General features: G+C 38.4%; 1 protein-coding gene and 1 pseudogene across 2 annotated transcripts in view; both read right to left on the reverse strand.

Annotated features, from left to right (window-relative positions):
* Positions 1-27879, reverse strand: part of NPAS3 (neuronal PAS domain protein 3) — an 840191-nt gene that overhangs the window by 729214 nt on the left and 83098 nt on the right. The window lies entirely within an intron of this gene.
* On the reverse strand, positions 21774-21882 carry LOC123325734 (annotated as a pseudogene).

The following is a 27879-nucleotide window of genomic DNA, read 5'->3' on the forward strand; positions in this document are numbered from 1 at the left end:
TTTAAAATAAAAATATATATCATTTTTTAAATTAAAAAATTCACAGCATGCTTAGGAGAAGTAAGAGATAATTATATAAAGTACTTAGTCCAGAACTTGTACATAGAAAGAGAACAGTAATGTTAGCTTTTAATAACAATATTCATCCTCCAAAATGCCAAAGTTAGCAAACCCACTGTAGGGTCGAATATTTTTTATAAAGTACAGGCTGAAAAAAGAAAACCACAGAATCCATTTTCAGTGTCTCTTACACTGTGATCTTTTAAGACTCTTATTCTGGTGCTTTAATTCTTTGTGTAGATAGGTTTGTCTTGATAGACTTAGTCTATCAGTTCTAATGGTGATTTAATTAGTATAACACTTATTAAAAAACACTGGCTTAATAAATGAATTTTCTATCATTAGCAATAATATGTTAAGTTCCAGGCCTTCTTCTGTTAAGAGGTACGCAGATAAGATGGAGCAAAATAAGGGGACAGGGACAACCAATGAGGGAGCCAGGGAAGATGGTGAGCCATTGAGGGAATGGCATCCTCCAGAGAAAAGACACAGGGAAGATCAGTGGGCTTCAAACATTTGAAATGTTGGCCTGGAAAAGATGCCTGTTTGTTAGGAGCCCACCACGAGTGCTTGGGTCCAATGGATTGAAGATATAAGAAGGCAGATTCCAGTTTAAAAGAAGGAAACATTCTGAATGAACAAATCTAATCAGGAATGAAATGAGCCCTGTTCAGGACTGGAGAATTCTCTAGCACTGGTAGTGTTTTTGAACCAGTGCAGACATCCACTTGGCCGTGTTCTGGAACAAAGGGTGCAAGCACCAAATTGATGACTGGAAGAGCTGACTTCCAACAAAACCTGAGAGTCTGTTTCCAATTAGACTTTTCTCCCTAGATCATAAGACACCTAAAACTCTCTCAGCCCTAACTGAAGTATTCCTGCAGGGGTGCCTGGCTGGCTCAGTCAGTAGAGAGTGAACTCTTGATCTTGAGGTTGTGAGTTCAAGCCCCACACTGGGTGTAGAGATTACTTAATGATTAAATAAACAAACAAGCAAACTATCCTTCTAGTTTCTATTAATTCTGGAAAGCTAACAAACTTTTACTTTAAAGTAAAACAAACAAAAAATCTAAGACGGTAACTTGGAAAGTATCCGAACATCTAGTACAATTATACTCCACTGAATCAGACACAAGGAAAGTAATTAGATAGGCCCCTCTTTCTATTCCTCTGTCCTCTTATCTCCCTAATATTTGAAGATTCCCACATTTGTCCAAATGTTGGGAGACATAACTAAGTAATGCTGAGGAGACCAAGCTTTGGAACCAGACAGACCTGAATGCAACTTCGAATTCTTCCATATACTAGCTATGTGACATTGAAAAAGGAGCATTGCCTCTCTGAGCCTTACTTCCTTTACCTGTAATGAAGATAAATTTTATTTCATGCAGATTAGAGATGGTATAAAACATTTATCAAGATGCCTGGAACAAAATAAAGGGCAGTAACCATAACTATTGCTTCACTCATTCAACAAACACCTCCTGAGAGTTATCTATATCAGTCTTTGTGCAAGTGTATCGAGAGGTGCTGTCTAAACTTTATAAGCATACGATAGCCATGAAGCCCACAGATACCACTGCTAATCAGGACCATAAATTGTAACCTCAGGGGATCTGCAATACTTGTAATCACAGAAAGGTGACCTCTGGGACAGCTCTGATCTACATTTTATAGATCAGTGCCTTGAGAGGAGCTGAAATCCCTCCATCCAAAGCCTCTCTCCCCAAATATGTCTACACACATCATCTCCTTTCACACTGAGTGCTATGTACCCTCCTGGCAAATAAGAGCAAGGGTGCTAGCCTGCCCTAGGAACTTTCATTCAATAACTCTTGGAATATCACATTGCAGCACCTCTTAGCCACTGAGCATTCTCAGTCCCATTCGGAGATGAGTATACTCAGCAAAGTGGGCAATTTACCATTCTGAACTCACTTTCTCCATTAATCTGGGGTTCTGGAAATAGTTCTGAACCATAATTGGTGGCAAAATTATGCCAGTGCCATACCTGGAACTAGGCAAAGAAACCAAAGACATTAAAATGCAGTTCCACGTGGCTTGAGGCACTGTCACATTAATGATGGTGAAAAGAGGGGAAGAGATCAGCAGGCAAATGGGGTTGGTGGATGTCCTCCCAAGGTCAAGGCAGCTCAGGAGGCTGGACCAACAGTTGCAAGAACAATGGTTGGGAAAAAACTATGCCTGAAGGCACAACCTGAATTCAGGGATCTGAAGACAAGAGAAGAATAATTTCCAATGTGAAATGCCTACCATTTGTCCCAACGGCTATGCCACAATGGGTCCCTACAGTGCTGATCCCACCAGGAGTCCATTTCTAGCAAACAGCCCCCAAAACTAAAAGAATTACATATGTATGTATTAGGCTGGAATGACCAGTCTTCCTTAGGCAAGAATAACTTACATTATATAATACCTCTCAGCCTTCAAAATGATCTGTATCATAGCCATGCATTTTTATTAATATTGTCAATAAAAATGAGAAAACTGATACTTAACACATTTAAGACAAATAACTAATAAATAAGTAGAATCTGGTTTCCAGAGCAGCTCTTCTGACCCCAACTCCAATATTGTTTCTCTAAACAACTGCCAATTTTCTGAAAAGGACTATTCCCACCAGCATATTCTGCTATAAATAGGACAATCCATCTGCAATGCAAATAATCATCACTAAATTATCTATTCAGATTTCATAAGCCTCTTTTTTTCATTAAAGAAGAGTACCCTATACTGCAAGTCCCAAGTGGACAGCTTTCTGAGCTGCGAGAAACACCTAGGACAAGCCTGTCCTTTCACTGAGGAAACTGAGACTCAGAAAGGTCAAGAGGCATGCCAGGTTGGACCCAGAGAAATAATAATAGAGCTAGATATACAATATTCTAAATATTTGATGACACCACCAAAAAGCCTTCAACAGAAACAAAAACCTTTTCAGTGTTTAGGAAAACTCATCATTATGTTAGGAGGTTTTCCTGAGCACCCTCTATGAGGCCTATCTACATTCTGCAGGATCTATTTTGGAATGGGTAGAGATATACGTTCCTATCTACCAATATGTCACTTTCTACTTTTCACCCATTTTGAGAACAATTATGTGTCCAAGGCTCATTAGAAATAGGTACAAATCATTAAACAGTTCCAAATGTGTATGTTAAAATTCACCCAAATTCTATCCACTGATATTAGGGCCTCTGGTTTCCATCCGACTTCTTTACAGCTCTTGTCCTGGGTGAGAAAGGACAGCAGTGTACACCATGGGGATTTGGGTTTCAGGGGCTGACTGTGATGTTTCAATGATCTTACTGATTACCAATGAACTTCACCATTGCTGGTTAACCTTGCATATGTTTAAAGAAGTGTTTTAAGCAATGAAATCGTTTGGCTTATTGGAAATTATTAAAGTACTAGTAGAAAGAGAATATGTCTTAAGAGTTACTTAAGAGGCAAACCATGAGAGACTATGGACTCTGAGAAACAAACTGAGGGTTCTAGAGGGGAGGGGGGTGGGGAGGATGGGTTAGCCTGGTGATGGGTATTAAAGAGGGCACGTTCTGCATGGAGCACTGGGTGTTATGCACAAACAATGAATCATGGAACACTACATCAAAAACTAATGATGTAATGTATGGTGATAACATAAAAAAAAAAGTTACTTAAGGGGCACCTGGGTGGCTTGGTCGGTTGAGCATCGGACTTTGGCTCAGGCATGATCCTGGGGTCATGGGATTCAGCCCTGGTGGGGGTTCCCTGCTCCTCAGGGAGTCTACTTCTCCCTCTCCCTCAGCCTCTCCCCCTGCTTGTGCTCTCTCTCAAATAAATAAAATCTTAAAAAAAAAAAAAAGGAGTTACTTAAGAATTGTTTTAACAGTGGTGCCTGGGTGGCTCAGTCGTTGGGCGTCTGCCTTGGGCTCGGTTCATGATCCCAGCACCCTGGGATCCAGCCCCACATCGGGCTCCCTGCTCGGCGGGAAGCCTGCTTCTCCCTCTCCCACTCCCCCTGCTTGTGTTCCCTCTCTCGCTGTGTCTTTCTGTGAAATAAATAAATAAAATCTTTAAAAAAGAATTGTTTTAACAAATAACCACTATACCGTTTCTTGGGCTAATTTTTACCCTATATGTTTGGCTTCAACTTTATCTTTATGCTAATGACTCTGAATTCTCTAGCCTCACCTCTCATCTTAATCCCAAACCTAAGGCCTGTATATTCATCTAACTATTGGACATTTCTACTTGGAGCTTGCACTTGGTTTTTAAAAAAATAGATGCCATCACCTTTCCTTGCTAACTGGCTCTTACATCCCCTGCTGGAATTACCTCAGGGATCAGCCCCACACCTTCTCCCAGGTACCACATCCAGAAGGGGTCCTTTATTTCTTTATTCCTTCCTCTGTTCTCCACTTGCAGGGAGTCACCAAGCGCTTTCACATTTGTCTCCTACATCTCTCTGTAAAGTTGGTTCACACTGCTTTATTCTTGGTGCAGGTAGGTCGCTTCATCCAGATCACTGCAGTATCTCCCTCCAAGTTATCTTGGCTTATACTCACCTTCCCTCACTCCACCGGCCACACGGGCCAAAACGGGCTTTCTAAATGCAAGTCTGATTAGATCACTGAGCTGAAGTGTCTCCCCAGCATCACAGCGTTGCATACAAGGCTCATCTTGGCCTGGCCCTGGCCCACCTCGGCAGCTTCCCCCATTACCATCCTCCCATCCTTATCCTTTGCTCATCACTGCTTCCCCGCTCTGCTTGTGCCCGCGTGCCAATGCACGTGCTATTTTCTCTCCTCCTACAGCCTTGCCTCTCACTTCCCTGGCAGACTTCCATGTATCTTTCAGGACTGATCTAGTGCGGGACTTTAACTTGACCAGCATCAGAGAGCAGAGCACATCCTTCATTCGCTACAAAATCTCCTCCTGTAATGCTTTTGTTTTGGTTTTTGTATTCAAAAGTGTGAACTCTAGTTAAAAATATGCTTTACATTTTAGAATTCCAATTCTAAAAATTTCTGTAAAGCCAAAAAAGCCAAGGAGTATGCACAGGACAATGCTTCTATGCTGGTATTCTCCTAGTCCATGTCCTCTAGATCTAGAACCACCTGAGGAAAGGCTCAGAAAAGGATTAAGGCCAACTATATAGGTTTACAGGCTATGAACAGCCATTCCCAGTGCAGCCCCGTTTCCTTCTTATGTAGCAGAGGCTCTGGAAATAAATGTTTCTTCTTTACAAGGCTCTTACTCTTAACATTTTTCTGCAAAGCCTGAAGACCTAATTAGAGGCTCTTTGTTAAGCCTCACCCCAAACTATTTTTAGATGAAAAAAAAAACTCATCAACTCGGGTAAGAACTGCTTATAGGACCCTTCTCTTCAGCCCTCTTGCCCAGCTGAACTAAGCTTAACAACTTTCTTGACTAGGACAAAAATGAAAACCCAAGAATAGAGTGGATCAACCTCACCTACACAAGATACCAACAAACCTAGAGTAATGGTATAAATCTTACTATTAGCAGGAATATTTATTTGCTGTCTGGCATGGTTAAGGGCACATGGTATCTAGGCTTTGGGCCACTTGCAAAGGGAATTAAGTCAATTTGTGACAGTGAACATAAATAAAATCAGAAATGTAAAGTCCTCTGAAAAAAATAACATAGGGGCGCCTGGGTGGCTCAATCGGTTAAGCATCTGCCTTCAGCTCAGGGTCATGGTCTCAGGATCCTAGAGTCGAGCCCTGCATTGGGCTCCCTGCTCGGCGGGGAGCCTGCTTCTCCCTCTCCCTCTGCCTGCCACTCTCCCTGCTTATGCTCTCTCTCTCACTGTCTCTGTCTCTGTGTCAAATAAAAATAAATAAAATCTAAAAAAAAAAAAAAAGAAAAAATAACATAAAGGAAAATATTTCATAGCAGGTCATGACTTAAGAGTTTAAGATTTAAAAGTTGGTGAGGGGGCTGCAAAATACTAAGATTTGTCTGGCAAATCTCAGAAATAAAGATTGACATGGGGAAAAAAAGCAATTCACGAAGTCCTTCTCCTAGTTCAGGATGACATATAGGGCCCTCGGTGATCTGGCCTCTTGTCTACTGATGGCCTTAGTCATAGAGTGGTAACTGGATGCCTAGCCTCCGCTGCAGCTGGATGTGGCCATATAACTATATTCTCCCAAATGGAATTGGAGAAGTGATGCATACTACTTCCAGGTCAAGGTCTTAAGTCACTGGCTGGGTATGTGTTCCTCCATACTTTTTCTTTCCCTGAAGCTGTATCGAAGTAACTACAATCCAACTGTGACCATGCAGACAAGAATAATACTGATGCTACAGCAACAAAAGAAAAAGGCCCTGGAACCCTGAATGATCCTGTGGAGCAGAACCACCCCTTTGACTGAGCCACTCATCTTGGGTTATTAAATAAAAGAGAAAGAGACTTCAAAGTTCTTTCAGCTACTGTATTGTATAGTCTCTTTGTTACAACCTTCTAGCTTTTACCTAACTTATTAATAAGCACACCTATCCAGCCTTTTCCATTCCTCCTCATCCTTCAAAAACTAGCTCTTCTGTGGAGTGTTTCTGTGGCACCAGAGCATATCCATGCCTCTTTTGAGTCTCCACAGTCCTCTGTTCTCACATCTATGACAGCGCTCATCACAATTTATTATTTTTTTAATTTTATTTATGTATTTGACAGAGAGAGCGAGAGAGCACAAACAGGGAGAGCAGGAGAAGGAGATGGAGAAGCAGGCTCCCCGCTGAGCAGGGAGCCTGATGCGGGGCTCGATCCCAGGACCCTGGGATCATGACCCAAGCCAAAGGCAGCCACTTAACCATCTGAGCCACCCAGGTGCCCCACAATTGATTTCAATGGCTTGCTTACCCTTCTGCCTCCCCTAAAGTACAAACTCTTAGAAATCTGAAGGCAAGAATTCATCACATGCTATGTTTTTCACAATGCATGGCACAAATTGGTAGCTTAATGAATTCTAAATGAATAAATCAAGTTGGAAATATCATATAGACTTTCCTCGTGACTGAAGGTAAAGAACAGTTATTGATATATACATTTGTCAGCTCACAGTCAACAGGAGTCATGCTGCTTAAGCATTATAAGAAAGGTTTGAGTCTTCTTCGGAGCATGGCCTTTCTCTCAATGAGAAATACAAGTAAAATATAATGGTTGCCTCATCTAAAAATCACAGTTCAAATATATAGGAGAAATGAAGATTTTAAAATAACTACAATTAAATGGAGGAAAGAAATGGCAAAAAATAATCTTTGATAGATTACATGAGCAATAGTTATTTAATATTGATCATTTTTATTACTAAGATTAGTATGATTATCCATGATAATGAGTTATAGTAGCTTTGGCCTTCTCCCCAATCAATTACCTTTTCAGTTTTTGCAATTGACATCAAGAAGTAATATGAACTTTACTGCTGTCTAACTTCTGGCATGAATGCCAATGATACCAATATTGGCTTGATCTAAGCATTACTCTGGATTTCACTGCCTATGAAAAAAATACTGCACAAAAGCCAAATATAAGAAGTATATCATGTCTGCAGACATATGAAAGAGAGGAAATTGAAGATGAGGCAATGTGACTAAATACTATGAAGATATTCCTTTGCTATGCAAATGCTTTATCAGAATATTTTGTGCCTTACAGACATATATTTCTGGATTTTTGTAAACTTCCATCAGTCTATTTTATTATGGTAGGACAACAGATTTTTAATTTTGAACTCTTCTGAAATTAACTGGAAACAGGCCTTTAAAATCAGTTTATATTTAATGATCATGCGCTGTGAAGTGCTGCTTCTTTTTTTTTTCAAACTCCAGTAAAAGTTAACAGCCTTTGTCATGTTGCTCTTTCTGTCTTAGGAAGAGAAGTAAACAGGTAAAAATCACAAGTAATCTTGACACATGTATTCTATTCATTATAACAATTAAATTTACAGAGTTAGGGAAATGCTCTGGAGAATCTGCTTCCTCAAGTTTGATTTGGGTTGAAGCCAAAACATTTCAGCTTTGGTACTCAGGAGTATTATTTAGAAGATAAATTGCCTGATATCAGATTTTGGAAAAGGTAGAATTACCATCAAGTCTTGTTACACAACAATTCATTGGAGGGAACATACCCTGTATTATTCAGTTTTGCTTATCATAAAAAAGGATTACTACTAAGGAGAATTTAATTGGAATAAAATATCACTGAATTATAGTTTAGTGCAGTATTTCAATAATAAATACACCACCTCCTTCTCCTGAAAAAAAATTAAAAAGTTTTATTTTGAGGTTTGACCATACCACTGGAATGTAATATATATTTAGAAATGTGTTCTTATCATAAATCTTTTAACACTAAAGTAGACTGTACCAACTAATAGAAGAGCTTCAGTATTGATCTCCACTTTTTTTGAATGACAAAAATGGTTTCAACTTTCAGTATGGCAATTTCTCAAAAATAAATTTGAGTGGAGGAGATTACATTCAACTAAAACTACATCATGAAGCAGTAGCAGCAAGGTAATATAAAGTACTTTTCTTGGTTATATTTGAGATCTGTACATATTTTTCAGTTTCTTTCAAGGTCTTGATTCAACAAGATTTATTAGCACTGTCTTCTTTAAAGGAAAAAATGGCCCTGTATAAAAGTCTGTATTTTTCTGTCTGTAGAACCCACATTTCTGTACTCAACTGTCTCAAAATAACCACTGTGAATAAAAGGCTTTTCTTAAGTTGGTTAAGCTGAATTACCATTGAATTCTAGCCAAGATTTACTCTGTTCGTGGAAAAACTCTTAATAGGAATAGCAGACCTTCAAATTTGGACTTTAAAATTGGAATGCTAAAGTGTGATCAAGAATACTATTAATGCTGAGACCAGGTTCACAATGGGTTCAGTGAAGGGGCATGTTGAAGAGCAAAGCTAATAATGCATATAATTAAATAGGATGGGGTGGAGGACAAGAAATACGTCTCCGTTCTGTTGATATTTTGGCAGAGGATGGTTTTATTTTGGCAGGGATTTTTCACATCATTCTGAATAGATAGTGTTATGTTAAAAAAAGATTTTCACAAAATGACCAAAAAAAAAAAAAAATTCCTTACATGCCTGGTAGGTGAGCAAGTAGGACTTGAACCTATTTGCCCTTCTCGTCATGGAACATATCCATGCTTGGTCATCACAGGTGCTTCTAAATAGACAATTCTACACCCAGGATACAAACATCCATTTCGTCAGTACTTTTTTTTCCTTCCGTGTGTGATTTCTAATTACTTAGGCAATCCATCTAGTTGAAATATCCCCACAGGTGCCATGATGAAGCCTTAATACAACAGGAATTGTCCTGTGGAATATCAGGAAGCCCCCAGAGTCAAAAGTTTCCTTGGACAAAGGACCCAAACTTTTCCTCTTAAAAAGATGTGGAAATATATGAGAGTACATGCTCTATGTTTGGTATTTCCTTCTTTTTGGCTGATATATCCCTCAGGTATCCTGTCATTTTTTTTATTTACGCTTTAAAAAGCACTGTTTAATGTGGCCACAAGAAGAAAATGTGACATATTTAGAAAAAGAACATGACAGTTTGTTGAGGACTTCCAATTTGCTAATTCAAATGATTCCAGCTACATCCTATCATGAAGAAATCATCATCACCACAAAATCACTGAGTCTTAGAGGAGTCTTAGTCAAGGTTTGACTGCATGTCACTATATTCATAAATATCTCCCTGTATTCAATACTCCCTGCATTGAAGTATATATGTTTATGCATTTATAAACATAATTCGTCTTGTATATAACTGACCTGGAGCTGTCCCAAGACCGCACATTATAATCACTAGATATTTAGATAGAACAATGAATAAGTCACTAGAGACTGTCTTCTTAGTATGTAAATTTTAAAGGAATTACTTCATTTGAGCAATTAGAACACATGAAGAGCCTATGATATGTCTCTACCTTTCAAGTTTGGATGCTAATAAAAGTCCTCAGGGATGCCTGGGTGGCTCAGTCGGTTAAGCATCTGCCTTTGGCTCAGGTCATGATCCCAGGGTCCTGGGATCGAGTCCTGCATCAGGCTCCTTGCTCTGCGGGGAGCCTGCTTCTCCCTCTGTCAGCTGCTCTCCCTGCTTGTGCTCTCCCTCTCTCTCTGACAAATAAATAAATAAAAATTAAAAAAAAAAAAAAGATCCTTACCTCCTAATCCACCACAATAAACTCTGGACTAGCAGTCAGCTGACTTGGTTCTAGTTCAACCACCAGTGCAGCCTTGACAAACGATTTTGTGTCTTGGTTTCCTGTTCAAGAAATTGGGACCAGCAACAAGCCCTGGCTGTCTACCAGTGTGCTTAAGAAGGTCAGAGGCATGGGGAAAATCGCTGGAAACTCTAAGTTCTGTGCAAATGTAAAGAGTTGTTATTAGTGCTATAATTACCTAAATCTGCAACTGGAAAGATGTTAAAGATAATCTCATTCACTAACCACATTTTATAGGAGAGAAAACCAAAATGATGAGAGAGATTAGAAGACTTTGGTAAAGCACACTGCACTGGAAGTAGGTTGTATTAAGAACACTTCCTTAGGACTCGAACGTTCTTTCCATGATTCTACTCCACTTATGGAGTGAAGTAATAAACAAAATCATATATTCATTCATGCCTCCTTATATGTTGATGGATGTGTGTGTGTGTGTGTGCGCGCATGTGTGAAAGCAGCGTCAATGATGCAATCGCCATTATATGGATCACTGTGTGGAGAGTATGTGTCCTTCATTAGTAAACAAATTTCATTTAAATAGCACTGACCAAACACACATAAAAATGACTCATTTTATATATGAGGGTTTTACAAAATACACCAAAATCTACTGTTACCCTTATTTCATACCAAGTTATTTGGAAAAATTCCAGTCTGACCCAGCACTTCATTCATCCTTTGATTTCTAGTCTGGTAAAGCCAAGTAAAGCAATTCAGCTAATTATACATTCATTTTCTTAGCACGCATCAAAACGCCTATTATTTCCTTGATACAATAAATTCCTCCATGAAAGGGCCTCCTGAAAATGGCTGAAATGCTATCCTAAGATACTTCTACTTCCCCCATTTCAGTTACAGAGTGATCAAAAGGTGAAATATTACTGCAGGGGACTACCACTCCTTCCAGTAAGTCAGAATCCTAACAGCCTAAATCTGGAATTTCATTAGTAAAATCCACTCCATCGAAAAGCAAGTATTTGTCAACTAGTCCTTCCTTGTGTTGTAAGATCTTATCATCCAGTATTCAAAAATGTTTCCTTCAGAAAAAAAAAGAAATAGAGCTTCACCTGGAAAAAATAATAATATATCAACAAATAGAACTCTATGGAGAAAATAAAGGAAATGTGTAAATATACCTCGTGTCTCTTCCCCCTTCTCTACCAACCCAAACTTAGCCAGAAAAACACAAGGGCCTGATTGCTGGGCCCTAGGCCCCTGTGTGTACTCTGCACATGTACCGTGCCTGCTATTGAAAGTGTTTAATAATAGAGGAGCTTGCACTTCCATGTAATTCATAATTAGAAGACGACTACAGCTGCATTATTTAAAATCAGGCCTTTGTTATCAGCACCAGTTTTAGACAGAAGCTGAGACTCATTTGTGAGCTGTGGCAGGCCCAGACTGTTCAAAGCAATTGCTGTTCAGCATGAAAGCTGCAATGGAGGTCACAGAACAGGTCAGGAGGAAAGATAGTGTATCGATTTCACACCAGGAATAGAGGCAAAGAGAGGGCCCACGGTTGCTGCATGTGATGTATTTCACTTCAGTTTAAGGCACATTTCATTCCAGTCCGAGAGGGGGTGGGGGGCAAAGGGCAGCGGATTTCACACTGAATCATGATGAATTCTGGACTGGTGGATTCCAGTAAATATCTCCTTCCTGGCAATAAGTATTTCTGTAGCAGAGTGAATATAATGGAAATTAGGCTTCCATGGGTAGCAAGGATGTACCTTAAAAAAAGGTAACCATGTTGTGGGAGGTTCATTTCCTCCACTTATTAAAATGTCATAAAAGCAGACGTGAATGCCAAAGCATAAGATGACAAGCTCTGCAGAATGACCTCATATTGAGCATCATTTAGGTAGTCAAAATGATGCTACAGATCACTCAATGAAAGAAGTCGATTCATGGAAACCAGCCTCTCAAAAAAGAATTCTTGGTCATGGCCTCACGGGTAAATTTTTGAAGTCACACATAGGATATTGATGGCATCCAAAAATGTCACTTTGTGTTCCCACGGCTGCACATGGACTCTTCTTGTTCCTCACCTCTGAAAAGCCATCCATACTCAATAAGATCCAGGAATCAATCTATAACAAACTGCATCCTGCTTCAAGTTGTCCTAAGATAACTAGTAAACTGTTTCCAATAAAATGCCATTAATTTATGACAACGACCTTGTATTCTGCCTTGACTGTGACCATCAACATTTCCCCACCTTCAAAACTTACATCAGTTGGGTGAGCTTAGGAAAATAAAATAGCTGCTGGATGTTTATGATGCTAAACAACTGGAAACAGGGCTTCCTTGTATTTGCCTTCCCATTGGAGAAAACTGATTTTCCCATGTGTGAACTCAACACATAGTACAGCTAACCCAAATGCAACCAGCTAGTGTGGAATATAATTTTCTTGTGATGATAACAGCATTATCCCTTTAAAAAATACTAACTTTGCTATGCATAGTATGTATATTTCAAACATTATTTTTGGAACACTTGTTTTTCCTGTTCAGAAACATAAATATTTTCTCTTTTTGGAAAACTGAGATTTTATCAGAAAGAGCACAGGGACATCCTCTTAAATTATTTATATCATTTCTCCACCTAATCACTATTTCTGTTAAACTGATACCAGTTATCCACGCAGGCCTTTTCACTGCCTCTTCTTCCTGCATGTCTCTTGTTTGTTATTTATAAGTGAGGATCAATTTGCTATTTGCCACAGAAATAAAAATATGGCAATTAAGGCATATATCTTGATAGATTCTTGAAATCATTCCATTCGTTCCCAAGCCTCCTTCTTTAAGGGGTTTAAAAACTGAGAAAGAATTAGCACATTCTCTTTTTATCCTACTAAGGAAAACTAAGAAGCTCAGATAGGGAGAAATATTAGAGAAGAGGAAGAAATAGATTCCCCCCTCACCCCCCCCCACACACACGAGTGAAGCTAACAAATAAGAAGAAACTACCCACGGGTAGGGAAAGTAGATGGAAATCAAGTGACATGACCCTTCCCAAGACCAAACTGTCTCCTTTGAATCCAATGTATCAAAAAAGTCCAAACATCCAAACCAAAAAGTCCACGGGAATTCATAAGGATAATCAATCCAATCGGTCATCTAGGAAGATCAATTTAATAGAGTAAAACAACTGAAGTAAAGAGTAATACAGAAACTTGCCATTAAAGTATTTCTGCAATTTGGCTGATGTGTCACCATTTCTCTGAATGGTTTCAAGGCATGAGACCAACTTTTCTAGGCATTTCACAGAAACTTTTGTTATTGGAAATATATCTTTTGGGAATCTTGAATATATACAGTAGGACTCATTTCTCCAACACATATTTTGGCTAATATATCATCTTGAGAAGTTTAGCAACATCCCAACCACCTATCTGAATATACAATATGAATTTAGAAAGGATAGATGTTAGCCCAATATGTATTCGAACTCACAAACATATTGTTAACATTTTTAAGCCTAATTAAGGTAGCTAGTTCTCATATTCATTCCTGAGACGATCATTCTTGGCTTCTCTTTTGATACTGTCTCCACTCTCTATGCACTTTCAATCAGGAACCATAGTGCTGAAGTGCATTCTAAGCAAGAGCACAGCAGTTCAATCTCCACACCAAAAAAAAAAAACAAAACTCCCAAGCGATAAAGACGGTGCTTAGTCACAAGTACCGCTTTAAACTGCAGCACCAGTTCATAAGATGGAGATAGTTTTTCTGCAATATAATAAAGATGATACCTTGAGTAAGATGCCTATGTGTGTATGCAGGTAGCCCCTTGACGGGTCTGAAACAGAGCAGGGCAATTGCATATTCTCATGTACTTTGTTCAACTCAGGTACCTGAAAACATCCATTCCTTCTGCATCCTTCAAAGATACTCTTCTCTTTCTCAACAAGGTTTGATTTTTTTTTTTTTCTGTGTTTAATGTGGAAGTAGACAACATTATGTCCTTCCATGCTATATGACAATTAAGGCTAGGAGTAAATTTGCTATGCCGTGAGCTTTATTTCACTTTATAAATCTTCAAGTGGCCTTTCAGAAAACCTCTGCTTCAGGTGTTACACACCACGGTAATAGATGTTGTGCCACCACATTGTCCCAAGCTTTATTTTGACCCTGGCAAAATGATAGAGTCCAGGAATTCTGTGATCTGTATGGCTCCTATTGGCCTTCCCCCCCCCCCCCCCTTATATCACCTTTAGGCATCCAGTACTCTCTTTTTGGTTAAAGGTCTGTATAGTATCAACCCTGTAGTGTCCCAAGCAGCAATACTATCCTCCCTCCTTCCTGGCTGACCTCCACCATCACTTTGATCACTGTTCTTTGTGAGCACTTTGTCCTTCCCAAGCTGCCATCACTTATTGTATATTTTACTAAAAATTAATCCTCCCTCTTCAGAGAACTGGCCCAGAACTCATGGCCCCTGAGCTCCCTAGCATTACTGAAGCCATTCTAGAAACTTCAGTAAGGATTACAGCACCCTGCCCTCCCCATCCTCTCACCCCCCAGAATTCCGACACCTCTGCTTTCCAGAGTTCCTTGCTTTGGAAGCAGACTTGGGAAAAGATGAAGAATATGGCTATGGCGTAGCCCCGGGATCTCTTCTCCCAGACATCAGTAAAGGCCACCAGAGCACTATAAGTTGTGCATAAACTCCCCCCAGATTAAAAAGGAAATGGCTCCCAGGGCAGTTTCAAAATAAATTAGGAAAGCATAAGGTGCTTTTGTTTTTGTTATCCTACTTCTCTGATCTTCCTTCAGACCAAGAAACTAGCCTCCCATATCACAATTCTATGAAAACCACATATCCACAAGGAAGTGATCAAAAAGCACTGGGGACATCCATACAGGTAAAAGTGTCCCATTTACCCAAAGCCCAAGAGTGCTGGGATGCTGCTAAGAAGGGTAAGGCGCAAATGGTACGAAGAGAAGAGCTCATGTCAGTGAAGTCTGTTTACCCTTAAAGCCATATTGGTAGCCCAGACAATTCTAAAATGTCCCTTGGCACTCTCTTGTGCAAAGTAATTGGAAAATGCTGCACCAACTGATAAAAAGCATTTCAAGTTTCTGCCTAATGTCTGTTATATATTTTCAAAGCCCTGAATGGCAACAAAGATTAAAACTAGTTCTGAAATAAACAACAAATATTTATTGAGCAGCAACGAAGAGGCACTCTGCTGGGACTCCAGGGGATTTGAAGATGTATAAGACTGAGCTTACAATTTAGTTGGGAAGATCAGACATGTGCACAGTAGAGGTTAAGCTCTAACACAACATGAAAATACTTGAAATGTCAAAAAATACCAGCAAGTGTTTCCATCTCGGGGTGCAAGGCTGTTATTCTCCCAAGGCAAGTTCTAGCCCCATCAAAACAGACAAAAATCTGCCTTCAGGTAATAATAACAGATAAAAATAAGTCAAAGAGATCGCTGCCAATTTTAAAAATGTCCTCAAAAGGCCCTTGATTTTTGCTTGCCCATTTAGTGAATATTATGTACGTTTTAAATAGATAGTTTAGTCGGCTTAATTTATATGCAAAATTCACTAAATACATTCAGAAAATAAGACTAACTTTTTAAATGATGCTCTTTCATTAGGTGTCTGCAAAATATCAAAATAAATGATCAGTTCAGTCATTAAGTAAAAGAAATTCATCTAATCAATGTGATTGGCATTGATTAAAACACAGCAACCAGCCTGACTTTTTTTTTCACTTTTCTATGAAATTGGCTTCTTATAAACTGACAGACGATCTTAAAAGAAAATAATAACTTTGTTTCAACAAAACTTTTCCAAGGAATCAGAATTGCTGAAGTAGGCTCAGAAGACAATGAGCAAAGTGCCCCAAAGTGTTAACCTATCACTGGTCCTGTGGTCTCCTTAGTAATGTCATTATCTAATCCTGGCCTTAGTTCTCTTATTCAGGAAATAAGATCATTGAGTGAGATGTTTCTGAGGGCCCTATAATCTACAATTGCTCCAGAAAAAGAGTATCTGGTGTTACCAAATTAAATATAATTACTTTAATATTTATAGTCAAAACTTCCTTTGAAAATATCCATACCATGCCCTAAAGTGCTTTTCACTTTCTTAAAATAAAATTATATATACATAAAATAAATGCATATATATTCTGTAGGCAAATATATTAACATTTTAAATGCCTAAAGTAACCACTATATAGTAGCAATTTCATAGTTTTACATATTAGAAAACCATCTTTAACTTTATTTTCCAGTGCACCACCAAGTATAGACAAAGTTAATCACATTTTAATAGAATGAGCATAAAAAGACTCAAGGATTTATTTACAATGTTACACGACCTTTTTTGCAATATTTAAGATAAAATGTTCTTAAAAATTCAGACTGTTATTCCTACGTTAGAAATACTACTGTAATTTTACTCCTGATTTCATGTAATAATGTGTAATATTTTCATCGCTAAATTCTATAATTCTATAATAATGTCCTTAAAGTGAAGAAAGCAAATCAGAAATAAACCTCAACCCCACATTGAAAATAGCCCTTCACTCAAATTAGAAGAAAAAAATTCCATACACCTAGCACAAAAAGTACAATTAAACACCACTATTTTTCCTCAGGGTGACTGATTATTGATTTATATAATCCTCATTACTTCCATTTATTATAACTCTGTTTTGCTATTTTGGTTTTAAATAACATCTCCAAATATCATTGGATAAATGTAGTGGTACAGTATGCATAAGGCTCAAAAGCTAAGGGTCAGTGGACAACTGTGACTACAACGGTAATTTGGGTTTTTATTTTAACGATTTACTACATATTCTTAACACATTACAGGAACATCAATATGCCAACTATGGGGACAAAGGAATAAATATAATCAAGGCTTGACATTTGGCCAATGTTAGAATGTAACTGAGAGGTAACTGGTATAGCTGTGGACTGTAAATACGGAAGGTATCATTATTATATGATGTATGATGGCTCTTAATGGGAGAGAGTGGTCATCAGTTAAGCAAATGAACCATTGGGCACAGAATAGATGTGACACCGTGGGTATGATCTACTAATTTTCTAATAGGCAATGGACATTAACTGGTTCACAGATTTTAACGAGGACATATACAATATGTAGTACATATGTATGAACAAATAGGTCTATATATTTATTTGAGTGAAATGAAGATATTAATATAATACAACTGATTAATTTTACTTCTACGTTCCATCGAAATATTTTCAGATCTACACTTGTTTGTCTACACAAAGAGACTGGGCCAAATCACTGCTTAGAGTTCCTGCTTGATTTGATAATATGACTTGGGTATCAAGAGATTACAGATATGCTGAACCTATTTCTGGATGAAGAAAGGAACAAATTATAATTTCTAGTGTGAACCAAAGTTTGAACTTGGTGCCAGTGAAAGTTTCCGACTCAGTCACAAGATCAAATTGGAACTTGAGTTTGTCTGTTTAGGATCCCCCAGAAACAGACAATGAAATAAAGATTTGAGTGCAAATCATTTATTTGGAGGTGAAGGAAATACTGGAAAGCTGTTGGGGAAGTGAAAAGCAGTCAATAAGGATACAAAATCAATATGACCACTATGGGCCACTAGAGCTTAATCCCGCCAAGGAACTCTGGGAGCCAGTGTAAACTGCACCTCAGGATTACCCCATCCACGTGGTGAAGAAGCTGGTGGACTAACATACCATCTCCATCAGTCACTGGGGACTACGTTAATTCCCTGGTGAGGGCTGCAGTAGCCAGAGAAATTCCTGGAGCAAGGACGCTGGTAGTTGGAAGTCAAGTTGTTGACACTAATCACATGCACTATGATGTTCTAATGCACTCAGAAGCTCCACTTAGAAACCCACAGACATGCTGCCACCCTAGTGAGGGCCTTTATGTCCTTTTGCCTTGAATGTTGTAAGCACTTCTAACTGGTCTCCTCATGTACCTAATCTCTCCATTTCAATCTCCCTGGTGCACCACTGCCAAATCAACCTTCCTAAAACATGGTTCCAATCTGTCATTGCCTTGCTCAGAACCTCCCAGTGTCCCCTTTGTCTGCAGAATTAAGTCAAATGTTTCAGGCAATCCTTTTCCGGTCACATTATGTGCTGTTCTCCTGCACTTATCTTGTATTCTGGTCAATGTGAGCAGTGACTACTCATCTGAATACACTTTTGTCCTTGCTTACATCTTACTCTTCACCTGGGAAGGTCTAGACCTCATCACAGTCGATTTCAAAGGGTGACTAAGGTCAACTATGGTGACAGATGGTAGCTACACTTGTGGTGAGCATAGTACAATGTACAGACTTGTTGAATCACTATGTTGTACATGTGAAACCAACATAACATTGTGTGTCAACTTAGACTTCAATAAAATAAATAAATAAAAAATAAAAAGATGAGTCTCTTTCATGCGGGCTTCCCTTACACATGCACCCCCCTTCCGTACTTTCACAGCATCTGATTTCCTTCCTTACTCTCGAATTTACTGGGTTTGGGATTATGTCTAGTTATATGCAATAACTGTCTACATTCTCAGCTCCATGAGCTCAAGATCAAGATCTTTATTTTACTCACCTTGTACCACCTACCCTATCTAGAAGAATGCTTGGCATGCAATAGATGCTCATAAAACAGGTGCTGAGCTGGACCTATGGATGGAGGAATTATGTCATGAAAAGAGAACTGAACCCGGAGTCTGACATCTAAGCTGCAGTCATAACTAGGCATGTGACATTGACGTTCACTTAGCCATTCTACATCTTGGTTGCCTCACCCATAAAACTGGGAAATGAACTACCCTCTGCCACACAGTTCACAGAACTAACTCAAGAATTAAATAAATTAATGAAGTTGATTTGGTATTTTTCATGACAGAACATCACCAGTCATTGGTGTTAGCAGAGTGAGGTACTATCCCTTGAGGTGATGATGGAGATGACTCCAATCCACTACACTGGGAGTAGCTGCACCAGTAACTGTCCTGACTGTGCTTTTCTCAGTTTCAGCTCTCAGAAGCAATGCCTGCATGTAGAAGTTGACTAGCCGGGGAGAGGGATCGGCACTTGAATTTAGTTTGGAGCAGAGTCTACTGGCCTCATATGGAGACTGATAAAGGACTCTGACCTCATGAACACCATGCTTTAACCAAAAACGTCAAATAGGCATTTGTGTGCGTATATAAGTATTTTTGTACGTATTTAAAAGAAAGAAGAAATTCATAACACTGGCCTGCTTATCTACAGTATATACATAGGTGATGTTCATAGGATACGCTTTGAATAAGTGTACAGATAAAATACAGACATGTCCTCATCCTCCTCTTTTCTAAACGGCACACCCCAACTTTATAGGACAGTCATACACTGGCATTGACACACCTTTTAAATATTACTAAAAGGCTGCCTTTCTACAGTGTATTAAGCAGCTGCTTGCATATGAGTATCTTGTTGTCCAGAGTGACAGCTGTATTTTCGCCTGTTTTGACATTGAGTCTGATCTGGGTGAATAGCTCATATCCATTAAAGTGCTATTACAACACTGAATGACTGCCAGAATACTTCCTGATCAATTTTAAAAGCCAGCTAGCTGTCATCATCTAATCGCAACAGCAAAAAACAAATCTTTGGGGAATAAAATGAGATTTTTAAACATTTTTAAGGCAGTGTATTAAATATAATCCCTAAAAACTGTTTGAATAAGAATAATAAGCTACAGAAATGGGAAGGTGGAAATAATATTTTCTGTACTTTGAAACCCCTTACACTTGCATATTGGCAGGCAATCTCAAATACTCCTTAAATTTACCATTTCGACAATCACTGAGTTTGAACTCCTGCCATTACATAACTTAATAAAGCAGCTCTGAAAACAATCACCACAGAGTGCGATTGTGCTCACCATTAAATTTAGTTCTATAAAATTTAAGACTGAATTCAATCATCTCTCTGTCTTTGCTTCAATGGTTGAAATCCAAGTGTTGGGGTTTACTTTTTACTTTTCTCAGCAGCCAGAAAATATGCATATTTTTAAAGCTACAATGCTGGTATTTTAGATCTGCATTTATTAAGCACTGTCAAAGGGAGGTAGAACTCACTGAGACAGTTAAGACCACTTGAATCATCAGTTTAATTGGGGAAGTCTGATTCAAAGTTGTAATTCCGCCGCCATTATACTGACAATATCAACAAATACATAATGTATAAATTGGCATAATCCATTTGGAGGGCAAATATTTAAAGGACGTCTTTTTTTTTTTCAGTACAATTAATCATCTGGGATGGTTTCTTAATGGGCAGTGCTCAGTTCTTCTCATTTTGGTTTTAGCAGTCAGTATTTTCACACCACAATTATGCCAGTAACACTTACTCACAATTTGGAGTGGGCTTTCCCAACCGCAGAAAGGAAATGACCCAACTCCGTCTCATTGGGAGGCTCATGGTCCTCAATTCCATCTGGGACCTCAGAACCAGAGAGTCTGAACCAAAGGCTAGAAACGCTACCTTTCCAACTCATGTTTTATAGTGTGATAAACAGTAATATATCGTATTTTTAAAATCCTTCAGAATGCACGTCTCCTTAATAAAAGAGAACCATTAATGGAAATACTGGGCCGATAAAAAATCATTATTCTTTTTGGAGATTCAAGAGCTCTCCTGAGAAACTGGAACCTATGTAACAAATATTTTTCTCCAGAATGTTAGATGATCTCCTTCACTTTTGATCAAGGTCTCCCTTCATTTTTACTTTAAAAGACTGTCTTCACCTTTCGATTCATTTTTAAATATTAAAATCGATGTTTTTCTAAGAAACCAACTCTATCATCTTCTCTGCTTCAAATGTCAATGCTCCCCATTGCCTAGAGGAGAAAGTCCAGTCACTTCGCCCAGCATACCATCATTTCAAGCGCTGCACTGCCAAACTCTTGTGGCCCCCTCAGTCCTAGAGACCCCTCCGCCTAGCCCCTCCAAGCAGTTCCCTACAACCCCGTCCCTCCGGGCCCTTCTGCAATGCTGCCTTTGCATGTGCTGTGCTCCCTGGCTAAATGATTTTCTGATCCCTTCCACCCAGTCCAACTCCTATGTCTTCAAAATACCACCCCTTCACCTCCGCACCTCCGCCGTGAAGCCATCTTTGATTATCCCAGGTAAATGTATTTCTTCCTTCCTTGGTGTTCCCACAATCCTGGCGCACAACAACTCCAGGCCGGAAAGTATAAATGACATGTTAGTTATTTCTCTATCTATCTGCCTATGTTAACTGCCAGAGATACTAGGTTCTGATGGGAACAAAATAAAGTCAATTCCACAGAGTCCGAGCTTATCCCAACTAATGAAACTTATCTCACATGGAGACCTCAGCATGAAAAGAAGAAGAAAGCGACAGCTGAATGATGTTTCTGGTATCAAGTTCACTTTTGTGTTTATTTTGCGGTTTCACTCACTTGTTCTTTTTTCAATTAGCAATAATCACGCCTCGGATAAACCTCATTGGCTACGATACTGCCACTGAGCAAAGCTCACTTGTTCTTTTTTATTCTATTATTCCTACCACTGTGCAAGCTTTTTGCTTATAAAGTGGAATATCGAAATCCATCTATCACGGTTTAAATATAGGGAATAGCTGGGGTCTAGTTACAAAACACACCCCAGAAATGACAAAATGAAAATGTCAATGGATTTGAGATTGAACTGCAGAAAAGACCCAATATTTTTCAAAGCTACATGTCATTCCTAAAGGCAAAGCTCCTGGTTACAAGGTATAACTGTATTCTGCCCCTTGGAGGCAAAAACTAAGTGTTCAAAAAAAAACGAGAGTAACTAAGATTCACTACAGAGACTGAAGTATAACTTACATGATGGTCCAATGCATGAGCCACTGATGTTTACCCCCAATAAACTTCTTAAATTTGTAAAAGAACAAGTGACAATTTATGAGCAACCATGCATTGACTGAAAGTCGCCTAGGTTCTATTAGATTCAAAACTCATGACCATGGATGTGATTTTTTTTTTTCTTTTAGAGGCTTAACTATACTTTGGACAGTACCGTGTGGTAGAGGCGAGAAGGCACTGGAAAAGGTTGTAACTGAGGTCAGCTATTTGTGTCAATCCCCATTTCCTTCATATCCAGTCCATTACTCTCAGCACAAGTTAGTTCAGCCTCCCCACGTACTGTTAAAAATATGTATATTGCTTCTGGGAAATCTACTGCCCCTTGTAAATTCACATATTAAAGGGTAGCATAGAAGGGAAAGGAATCTGTAATAGAGTCATTTATAGCCAAGCACTAAATCATATAATACAGAAAACAAATGTAGATGGTTTGGAGGGTGGGGGCATATATATTACCTCTCCTCAATGAACATTCATAAAATAAAATGGGATCTCCAAGCTGCCAAAATTAAGTGGACACTGAGCTACTAGAATATCAAAGACCAGGAAATAAAAAGAGAGAGAATGAGAGGAAGAGAGACCCACTTCACCTAATCTGAGTAAGTAGTTAACCAGGTATTCAATATTTGAGAGCTTTTTAAGATAAAATTCTTTTTGGACAATCCTGAAACTCATTACACTAATACATATCTCCAGAGGGAGAGAGAGAGAAACCTATAAAAGGGTGGGGGGGGAAGCCTGGAAAATCAGGAATGAAATGAATAGACTACACCTCTCCAACTCAGCCAGGGATTCCTATTCCTCCTGACTTGGTGCCCAAACACGTCTTTCTCTGAACTTCCCTGCTATTTTGCCAAAAGAGAAAACTTATTTTCCATCTCTGTAAACCCCTAGGAGAGGAGGGAGCAGGAAGACTACTCAATTCAGCCCAAGAAAAATAGAGCCCTTGTGCATATGTCCACGTGTCTGGCAGTGACCCGATCCCCTGCCAACGCTGGTGGTCCGGGCTGGAGGCTATAATCTGACCTAGGACTAGGAAGCGTTTTGCTAACCTTCCTTCACTGGGTCAACTGGAGAAAATGATACTCTTAACAGGCAGGAAGGAAGGGCATGAAGCACATCACATTTAACACCACCCCTTTCCCTGAGCTGGCAGGTCCTAGAGAGCACCTGGAATTTAGCTGCTAAGGATTAAGCCTTGTGTAATGAGAGAAACAGCCTCCGAGGGACAGAGGGAAAAGGGAGGAAAACAGTCACAGGGAAAGGATGAGGAACTCGGAGCTCTGGATTCAAGAAGCCAAACCTATTTTCATCTACATGAAATGTTAAATAATAGAATCAATCAAAAAGGTAAAAGAGAGACTAGACATATATTTACACTGGCTGTCTGATGAGCTGGTATACTACAGCTAAGAGGAAGACTGTGAGGTAGACATGAGTCAACTGGGAGCAAGAGTATGCAGAAGGATAAGTCCATGGTGAGGAAGAAATAAAATGGGGACAGGTAAGATGACAGATTTAGATTCTTCCTTAGCTCTTCAGGAGAATGTGAAAACACAGCAAGAAAAGTACTATGGACTGAGAGGAATAAAAAAAAAATGGAAAAAAATCATTTAGACCATTGTTGGTAGGTAGGCTCCATTAACAAACAAGTGAATTCTGCCCAAAAAGTCACATGAACAGATGCTAATTGAATAGCTACCATGAGTCAAAACTGTTCAAGACTGTGAATACAATAAGGACCATAGAGTCCTTGCCCTCTGAAAACTTATATGCTAGCTGAGAAGGAAGACAGTTAACATATACTTAAAACTAAGCAAGATAAGGGATACACAGAAGGGTCAGATCCAGGCTTGAAGTGTCTGAGAAGATGTCCCAGAAAGTATCATCAAGGCTGAGAGCTGACAGTTGAATAGGAGTCAGCCAGAGGACAAGCAGGGAGGAAGTACTCTCTGCATTAAATAGTCAGCTGATATAAACAAATTTATTTTGATTTGGCATATATAGCTTACTACCTAGAATCAAGATGAGATCTGGAATCTTGTTCCCTTTGGAGTAGAAAGAGTCTAGTCTGATATTAGCCAAGAAAGTCTTCAGTGAGGATGGGACTGAGGGTTGAAACATTTTAAATAATCAAATTCCATATATCTTTTTTCCAGTATTTTGTCAGTTCCTTCCTTGCAGGGGATACCACTCAGTCAATGTTTAGACTATATGGTTGGGAGTAAAAGAGGTTAGGCAGAATAACAAACATTTATTGATCAGCTACTATGTGCTTCATGCCTGGGATCTTACAAGTACTATATACTGAATTCTTGCAACAACCTAGCACAGCAGATCTCCATATTCTCATTTTTCAGATGAGAAAACAAGACTCAGAAACTTAAAGTGCTTTATTCAAGGTCTCATAGAGACCTTTTTTCAAGCCAGTAAGTGTCAAAGCCATGATCCAAACCCAGATTTGACTGATCCCGAAAACTTATGCTCAAAATCAATTAAGCTTGCTGCCCTCTGTTCTCTAAAATCTCAGTGATCACTGCAGCAGTAGCAGCCCCTCTGTGCTCTCTTTTTTCTGCTAAGCTTCTTATTTTAAAATCTATGAAGACACATACGGTATTTTTATTGATGGGTGTAAAGACCCGTTTCAAGAAAGCCTTAATAAATTTAGAAATGTACCAATAGGTTAAGAATAAAATGGTTTTGAGAATATAGCTATAATGTGTATTTTAAAGGTAAAACTACATCAGATTTACAATTTAGATTTTAAAAACTTATTATAAGAGCACTGCATTCTATAATATTAAAAAGATGAATTTTCTCCACGTTTGATGTTTTCTCCTTATAAAATAATACATGTTCATTATGAAGAGTTTGAAAACCACAGACGAATATAAATAAATAAAGGTCATCATAATCTCAACATTCAGATTTAGTCCATGTGAACATTCTGGTATATTTCTATATTCCTGTATGTGTATCAATGTATGTGCTTGTAATTTTTAACTAAGATCAAAATTGTGAATAATGTTTGGAAACTGGCTTTTTTCATTGAATACTATATGGTGTTTCCCTACAACCTCATAGTATTCAAGAACGAGATTTTCAGTGAATGAATTATATTCTTATCCTATAGACCTGTACTGTCCAGTATGGGAGTCACAAACCACATGTGACTATTTAAATGTGTCCCACCATTGTGTCCTGTCTTAAAGATGTACTGAGTTACTCTTCTAAAAACATAGTACAATATCTGTTTTTCCTGCAATTTATCCACATCGTAAATATGTAAGAGCCAAATCAGTGTCTTACTCATCTTCTCACCTCTGCTTTAGTGTCTGACACATAGTACGTGTTCAATAAACATTTGCTGAATTGATCTGAACATATGCCTGTCTGAGATTTACAGGGTAATAAAGGCAAGGCTACACATGGTAGATTTTTGTATAATCTATAAATATATGCATAATAAACACATCTGACCTCTCAACTTTAACATAAATATTGTAAACAAACACAATGTAATATTCAAGACAAAAAAGCTCATATGTGTTAATAATTTATATCAAGATCAGGAAAATGTTTCCCTAAAACCCCAAAACCATTGAAGGATTTAAATGTCTAATATGAAAAGGATATATTCTGAATATTCTTCCCATCCACTTTACCAGGGCCACATTCAGGTTATTATAAAACTACAGAATCAATCCACCTTTAGAATGCATTTTTAGAATGTAATAGGAATGACAATAATTGTTAACAGCCTACAGATCTATTTCCAGCAGCAGAAAGCATCAACATATGTATGAAAAAAGGTGATTCTGACTCAAAGTCAAATTAGGAAATAAGATACATAGAAGAAATATGGAGATTAGGTCACACCTTCCAATGAAAAGAAATATTCATTCCAAAAGTGATGTCATGGGTCAGCTTTGAATCCAAGTGTAAGGTTAACATTTTGTCTCACTGGAAAAAAATGAATTTGACCTTGTAATATTTACATCACACAAAAACTACCACAGACACATTTCTTTCTGAAAGCCTTCAGATTGCTTCTTGTCAAACCGTCTGTGTCAGAGATGTGAAATGTGATCTTAACTGGTAGCCATATTTGATGGTGACAACCCAGAAGACGGGGCTGAAAAGGGTTTTAGTTTTTTTTTTTTTTTTTTTTTTTTTTCCTAACTTGTGTTTGCCACTATTTTTATTATGTCTGCCTGGAAGAGTACAGATGTCATTGAGGGCAGCTCTTGGATAGAATTGCTTCTTTTTACAAAATTGTTAACAGTCTTGGATTAAAAATTTAAAGGCAATAGATTCCGTTTGCACTCAGAAAAGCAAAGTCACACACCCCAACTGTTGACTAAAACACTGTAACTCACTGCAAAGCAAACCCAGAAGAAAAGATTCTGAGCATGACACTGGCAAATAAAATAAGATATCATAAGAAGTCTATTTTGATGAACAGTAATAATAAAATATATTCTTTATTCCTTTCAAAATTGATCATTAATTATGGGAAGGAAGGCATTGCAAGGTTTATTGATACACACTGATTAGACTATGAATAGTGTTTTCTTATACAAAAGTAATATTTTAAAAATCTCAGAAAATGTGGGGCACCTGGGTGGCTCAGTCAATTAAGCATCAGACTCTTGATTTCAACTCTGGTCATGATCCCAGGGTCCTGAGATCGAGCCCTGCATCGAGCTCCACGCTCAGTGCAGAGTCTGCTTGAGATTAGCTCTGTCTCCCTCTGCCCCTCCCCCTGCTCATGCTCTCTGAACATAGATATCTTTTTTTTAGACAGATATGTATATACATATATTTAAACACATAAATATATACTTACTTACAGATAAAATGCATAAATACATAGAAAAATCTCAAAGCATATACATCAACTATTAATAGTGGTTACTCTTGGTAGTGGGAGTAGGACAGATGGATAGGGAGGGAGGAAGGCCCGTATACTTTTTACATTATATGCTTCTGCCTTGTTTGAATTATTTGTAATAAGGATGAATTATGTTATGATAAAAAATACGAAGAAAATTTTCATATAAGGACCAGGGTTTGTAGAACCTGTGTAACTGCTTTAAAATATGTCCAGTGATTACACTTCTTTTTAAACATCTCTGAAACTGTGCCATTTCTAACAACTTTAGTGGAAATGCCTTGTAGGATATTCAAGAGGCTTATATATACTTTTGTTTCATCTTCAAGACTTATGCTGCAATGCATTCTTTAATTTATTTTGTATTGAATCCTAATCTCTATCTTCATTATTTTCCTATAGACATGAAAAATTTATGCCTTGTATTTTGGAAACCAATATAAATATCCCTATTAAAGGCCACACTATACCTATCAAAGGTGATTTCTCTGACATGCTTAAAATTTGGTAAATGAGCAGAAGGCTACAGAGAAGAGGCAGCTAGCTGAATGAGGTGGAAAAAGTATGGGGCTTGTGTCTGACAGACCCCGGTTTGAATGTCAGGCCAGCTTTCTGTAACTTCTGGCATATCACCTAACCTGTGAGTTTTCATTTCAGTCCTCATCAGTGCACTGGGGAGGATGATACCTGCCTTGATATGTAATTTCATGGGTAGCCCTTTATATGCAT

Source organism: Neomonachus schauinslandi, chromosome 9 (genome assembly GCF_002201575.2).
Source record: "Neomonachus schauinslandi chromosome 9, ASM220157v2, whole genome shotgun sequence".
NCBI lineage: Eukaryota > Metazoa > Chordata > Mammalia > Carnivora > Phocidae > Neomonachus > Neomonachus schauinslandi.